The sequence below is a fragment of the Macaca nemestrina genome, chromosome 20 (assembly GCF_043159975.1).
Source record: "Macaca nemestrina isolate mMacNem1 chromosome 20, mMacNem.hap1, whole genome shotgun sequence".
Classification (NCBI taxonomy): Eukaryota; Metazoa; Chordata; class Mammalia; order Primates; family Cercopithecidae; genus Macaca; species Macaca nemestrina.
This window is the reverse complement of record NC_092144.1, coordinates 56,958,866-56,965,835: the sequence shown is the minus strand read 5'-3', so window position 1 is coordinate 56,965,835 and position 6,970 is coordinate 56,958,866.

Genomic DNA, 6,970 nt, shown 5'->3' with positions numbered 1-6,970 from the left:
GGCTGGAATGCAGTTTTATGATCACAGCTCATTTCAGCTTTGACCTTCCAGGCTCAAGTGATCCTCCTACCTCAGCCTCCTAAGTAGCTGGGACTATAGACCCATGCTCCCATGCCCAGCTATTTTTTTTTTTCTTAATTTTTTTTTTTTTTTTGTAGTAACACAGTCTCTGCATGTTGTTCAGGCTGGTTTTGAACTCCTGGGCTGAAGGGATCCTCCCACCTATGTCTCCCAAAGTGCTGGGATTAGAGGTGTGAACCACCGTACCCTGCCCTGTTCTCTTTTTCAAATAGCAACAGTCCCCTCCCAACAGGCTGTAGCACTCACTGCTTTATGATGTTTATTGTTTCCTGCCTGTCTTTGAATTGTTCACTGCTGTATGCTCAGAGCCTAGCATAGGGTCCGGTGCACGAGCACAGCAAGTACTCAATAAACACTGGTGGAATGGTGGAAGAGGCTGGTTCAGTCCCGACTCTGCTGCCTGGTAACTATGTGACCTTGGGTGAGCATTGCCAGGTCTCACCCGCTGGTGACAATGGCTCTGTTATGCCTCACCCACAGGCTGCTGGTGCGGGTTACGTAAGAGCAGGAGAAAAAGCACTTTGATGGCCACTCCCTGAGTCCCAGTTCCCAGCTCCCACCTTTCTCTCCCTTTCTCCATCGCCCCACCCACCCAGGCTGGCCCTGGATTGGGGTTGGTCCTGGGTTCTAGGCTCAGAGTGGCAGTATGGGGACAGAAAGGCAGAGGGCAGTGACTCAGTTTTGTCTTAGAGAAAGGTCAGTGTTCTTAGGCATGTTGGATTCTGCCCCCATATGCTCTTTTTGAGGTCAACCTTATTGAGGTATAATTTACATAAATTGAGGTATAATTTACATACAATAGGCCAGGCAAGGTAGCTCACACCTGTAATCCTAGCACTTTGGGAAGCCAAGGCAGCTAATTTGAGGCCAGGAGTTCAAGACCAGCCTGGCTAACACGGTTAAACTCCATCTCCACTAAAAATACAAATAGTAACCAGGTGTGGTTGTGCACGCCTGTAATCCCAGCTACTCAGGTGGCTGATGAGAATCACTTGAATCCAGTAGGCAGGGGTTGCGGTGAACCAAGACGGCACTACTGCACTCCAGCCTGGGCAACAGAGCAAGGCTGGCTCAAAAAAAAACTTTTCGGCTGGGTGTGGTGGCTCATGTCTGTAATCCCAGCATTTTGGGAGGCCAAGGCAGGCAGATCATGAGGTCAGGAGATTGAGACCATCCTGGCTAACATGGTGAAACCCCGTCTCTACTAAAAATACAAAAAAATTAGCCGGGTGTGGTGGTGGGCGCCTGTAGTCCCAGCTACTCGGGAGGCTGAGGCAGGAGAATGGCATGAACCCGGAAGGTAGAGCTTGCAGTGAACCGAGATTGCGCCACTGCACTCCAGCCTGGGCAACAGAGCGAGACTCCGTCTCAAAAAAAAAAAAATTTTTTTTAGTCCGGGCGCGGTGGCTCAAGCCTGTAATCCCAGCACTTTGGGAGGCCGAGACGGGCGGATCACAAGGTCAGGAGATCGAGACCATCCTGGCTAACACGGTGAAACCTTGTCTCTATTAAGAAATACAAAAAACTAGCCGGGCGAGGTGGCAGGCGCCTGTAGTCCCAGCTACTCGGGAGGCTGAGGCAGGAGAATGGCGTGAACCTGGGAGGCGGGGCTTGCAGTGAGATGAGATCCGGCCACTGCACTCCAGCCTGGGTGACAGAGCGAGACTCCGTCTCAAAAAAAAAAAAAAAATTTTTTTTCATATTATAAATTGCACCCATTAAGGTCAATTAGGTCAGGCTCATGCCTGTAATTCCAGCACTTTGAGAGGCCGAGGCAGAAGGATCGCTTGTGCCCAGGAGTTTGAGACCAACCTGGGCAACACTAGAGACTGTGTCTCAAAAAAATAAATAAACAAAAATATATAAATAAATAAATAAAATACAATTAAATGAGTTTTGACAGATTAATGTACTGTGAAAAACCACTCCCATAATCAAGATACATGATATTCTTATCCTCAAATTTCCTCATGCTTCTTTGCAGTCTGCCCCTCTCTCCAGCTCCAGGCCCATGTAACCCCTGATCTGCTTTTGGTCACTATGAATTAGTTTTACCTCTTCTAGAATTTTACATTGGTGGAATCATATACTATATAGCTTCTTGCATCTGACTTTTTTTACGTGACATAATGCGTTTGGGATTTATTCATTTTTGCACATGGCAGTAGTTTTTGGTTTCTTTTTTTTGAGAGGGAGTCTCGCTCTGTCACCCAGGCTGGAGTGCAGTGGCCGGATCTCGGCTCACTGCAAGCTCCGCCTCCTGGGTTTACGCCATTCTCCTGCCTCAGCCTCGCCAGTAGCTGGGACTACAGGCGCCCGCCACCTCGCCCGGCCTTTTTTTTTTTAGTAGAGTTTTTTTTTTTTGTATTTTTTGTATTTTTTATTTTTTTTTTAGAGATGGGGTTTTTTGTATTTTTTAGTAGAGACAGGGTTTCACCAGGTTAGCCAGGATGGTCTTGATCTCCTGACCTCGTGATCCGCCCGTCTCGGCCTCCCAAAGTGCTGGGATTACAGGCTTGAGCCACTGCGCCCGCGCCCAGCCTTTTTTTTTTGGAGATGGAGTTTCACTCTTGTTGCCCAGGCTGGAGTGCAATGGCACAATCTCGGCTCACCACAACCTCCGCCTCCGGGGTTTAAGCGATTCTCCTGCCTTAGCCTCCCAAGTGGTTGGGATTACAGGCATGTGCCACCAGGCCCAGCTAATTTGGTGTTTTTAGTAGAGATGGGGTTTCTCCATGTTGGTCTCGAACTCCTGACCTCAGGTGATCTGCCCGCCTCGACCTCCCAAAGTGCTGGGACTACAAGCGTGAGTCACCACGGCCGGCCCAGTTCTTTCCATTTTTGAAAAACTTGCTAAGGAGTATTATGTTGTCTGGGTGTACCACAGTTTGCTTATCCACCCACTTGCTGATTTATATCTGATGGTTTCCAGGTTGGGGCTATTGTGCATAAAGGTGCATTTGTAGACAGGTTTTTTATTTTTCATTTATTTTATTTTATTTTTGAGACAGTCTTGCTCTGTCACCCAGGTTGGAGTGCAGTGGTGCAATCTCGGCTCACTGCAACCTCTGCCTCTCAGGTTCAAGCGATTCTCCTGCCTCAGCTTCCTGAGTAGCTGGGATTACAGGCGCCCACCATCACGCCCAGCTAATTTTTGTATTTTTAGTAGGGATAGGGTTTCACCATGTTGGCCAGGCTGGTCTTGAACTCCTGACCTCAAGTAATCCGCCTGCCTTGGCCTCCCAAAGTGCTGGGATTACAGGTGTGAGCCACCGCACCTGGCTAATTTTTGTATTTTTAGTAGAGACGTGGTTTCACCATGTTGACCGGGCTGGTCTCAAACTCCTGACCTCAAGTGATCTGCCTGCCTCAGCCTCCCAAAGTGCTGGGATTACAGGCACGAGCCACTGCGCCCGGCCTAAAATTTTTTTTGTAGAGACAGGGTCTCAACATATTACCCGGGGTGGCCTCCACCTCCTGGGCTCATGTGATTCTCCAGCCTTGGTCTTCCAAAGCTCTGGGATTACAGGCATAAGCCACCACAGCTGGCTAATGTAGACAGGTCTTTACATGCCACCGTTGTTCATAGCAAATATTTTGTAACATGTAGGGCTGATACACAAAATATTTACTGCTTGGCAAAGTCATTGGTCCATCCAACATCCGGGATATGGGTCCCCCTTACCTCCCACTATACCCAGTTTAACCCCTGGACTGCTGGGCCAGAGGGCAGCCCAGGGGATCCCCAGGGAGAGCTAGGAGGATGCTAATAGTCAGGGGGTTCATGGCAGTGATATGAATGGATAAATAATCCATAATTTAGTGTTTTGGGGTTTAAACCACTGGCATGACCATCCCAGGGCGTGTGCTGGCTTGAATGTCAGTTCTGGGAAAGTTCTCTCTGTTCTCCTGAAATGAAGTTCATAGATAGTATAACCCGCTGGCACATGATTTAACATGATTTAAGAAAATCCTACTTTGGGAGGCCAAGGTGGGCAGATTGTTTGAGCCCAGGAGTTTGAGACTAGTCTGAGCAACATGGTGAAACCCCATCTCTACCTAAAAAAAAAAATATATATATATATATATATATATATATATATGTATTTTTAGTAGAGATGGGGTTTTACCATGTTGGCCAGGCTGGTCTTGAACTCCTGACCTCAAGTAATTCACCCGCTTTGGCCTCCCAAACTGCTGGCATTACAGACATGAGCCACCACACCTAGCTAATTTTTGTATTTTTAGTAGAGATGTAATATATATATATATATATAAGCTGGGTGTGGTAGTACATATCTGCAGTCCCAGCTACTTGGGAGGCTGAGGTAGGAGAATCACCTGAGCCTGGGAAGTTGAGGCTGCAGTGAGCCAAGACTGTGCCACTGCACTCCAGCCTGGGTGAGAGAGTGAGACCCTGTCTCAGAAACAACAACAACAGCAACAGCAGCAAGAAAAACAATCCTTGATTGCCCTAAACGTAATAAAAAGAAGAAATAAGAACATACTAAACTTACAATATGCATTTTATTATGCAGATGTGTGGAGCCAGCACCCCAGAACCCAAGGAGGTAACCAGATGTTTACACCTATACTATAGACAGTTCTAACACATTGAAAGCATGTGGACTGGTGTCCAATTACCAACAGCCATGTGCAATGTGATTTTTTTCACATGGTGGACAACCTTTGGCCAAGTTTTGAACAAAACACGATACAAGCTTCCCTCATTTTTTGTGGTAGTTGCACTTCCTGGAAGATTCTGAGGCCATTTGAAAACAAAAAGGACTTTGTATTTACAAGAGAGAGAGTTTTGGCCAGGGTTTTCACCTCCAAGTAAGGCTAAAATTTAGTTGGTCTGAACTAGTGTGGAAATACTGTTCTTTTTTGTTTGTTTGTTTTTGAGATGGAGTCTCGCTCTGTTGCCCAGGCTGGAGTGCAGTGACACGATCTCAGCTCACTGCAGCCTCTGCCTCCTGGGTTCAAGCAATTCTCCTGCTCAGCCTCCCGAGTAGCTGGGACTACAGGTGCCCACCACCACGCCTGGCTAATTTTTGTATTTTTAGTAGAGACGTGGTTTCACCATTTTGGCCAGGCTGGTCTCAAACTCCTGACCTTGTGATCCGCCCGCCTTGGCCTCCCAAAGTGCTGGGATTACAGGCGTGAGCCACCACACCTGGCCAATACTGGTTGTTAAAATACTGAAATACTTCTATTCTGGCTGGATGATAGTACAAGAGTAGTTGAGAAAGCACTAAAATTCAATATGTATTCAAATAAAAATGAATTAGTTCAGGTTAATTGTGACAGATCTTTGTCATATCATAACTTAGGGGATAATAAGGATTTTTGTTTTTTTGAGACAGGGTCTTACTCTGTTGCCCAGGCTGGAATGCAGTGGCATGATCATGGCTCACTGTAGCCTTGACCTCCTGGGCTCAGGTGATCCTCCCACCTCAGCATCCTGAGTAGCTGGGACTGCAGGTGTGTACCACCATGTCCAACTAATTGTTGTATTTTAAGTAAAGACATGGTTTCGCCTTGTTGGCCAGGCTGGTCTTGAACTCCCGGCCTTAAGTGATCTGCCCGCCTCAGCCTCCCAAAGTGGTGGGATTACAGGCATGAGCCACCGCACCTGGCCCCCAGGCTGGTCTTGAACTCCTGGGCTCAAGCAATTCACCAGCCTCGGCCTTCCAAAGTGCTGGGATTAATGGTGTGTGCCACCACGCCCTGTTCAATTTTTGAAATGTTTCGTAGAGATGAAGGTCTCTCTATGTTGCCTGACCCCCAGGCTGGTTTTGAATTCCTGGCTTCAAGCCATCCTCCTTCCTTGGCCCCCCAAAGTGCTGGGATGACACTATGCCTGGCCTAAAATATTTTAAAAATTTATGCATACATTGACATATATTAACTTATAGGACAGTACCAGTGGCAAAACATTTTGAATATTACCCTTCCTTCCTGAATGTCCAGTGAGACATCTGGAAGCTGCATGAGACAAGGGATGATGCTGTACTGTGTGGAGATTCCTGAATATTATAAGACAGCTGCATCCCTGGACCACGCCTCCCAAGAGCCAAGAGCAGCTTCCAGTCATGATGATAATGCAAATCATCCCCATACATTCCAGAATCCTCCCTGGGGACCTGCCAAGTCTCTTTGTGAACCATTTGTGGGTTCAGTGGTTAAAACCAGGGGTTGGGTTACAAGAAATCAGGCTTTGGATGTCTGAGCCTCAGGAGACTGGGCCAAATAGTAATCTTCTCTTGCTGGTCTGTGAGGCCTCCTCCTCTGAGGAATGTACAATTGTGCAATATTACCGATCTCCCCAGTTTACAGGTTCAGAGAGGCAGTGACTTGCCTGAGATTACAAAGAAGGCAAGTGGCCAAGCCAGGATTCAAACCCAGCCAGACTCTGGACCCCTTTACCGCGAACACACTCCTGTGGGAAGAGCGATCTCATTGCTTCCATTTCCCAAATGCAAGGTGGGGTCGCAGAGACAGAGGTCAACAGAGGCCCTGGGAGGAGGTGGCAGCGCTGAGAAACCCAGTCCTCTCCAACCTCAGAGCCCATGTCTTTTCTTTCTTTTTTTTTTTGAGGGGGCTGGGGGATGGGATAATGCTCTGTTGCTGAGGCTGGAGTGCAGAGGTGCAATCAGAGCTCACTGCAGCCTTGATCTCCTAGGCTCAAGCAATCCTCCTGCCTCAGCCTCCCCAGTAGCTAGGACAACAGGTGCATGCCATCATGCCTGGCTGATATGATTTGGCTGTGTTCCCATCCAAATCTCATCTGGAATTGTAGTTCCCATAATCCCCTTGTGTCGTGGGAGGGACTGGATGGGAGGTAATTGAATCATGGGAGCGGTTACCCCCATGCTGTTCTCACGAT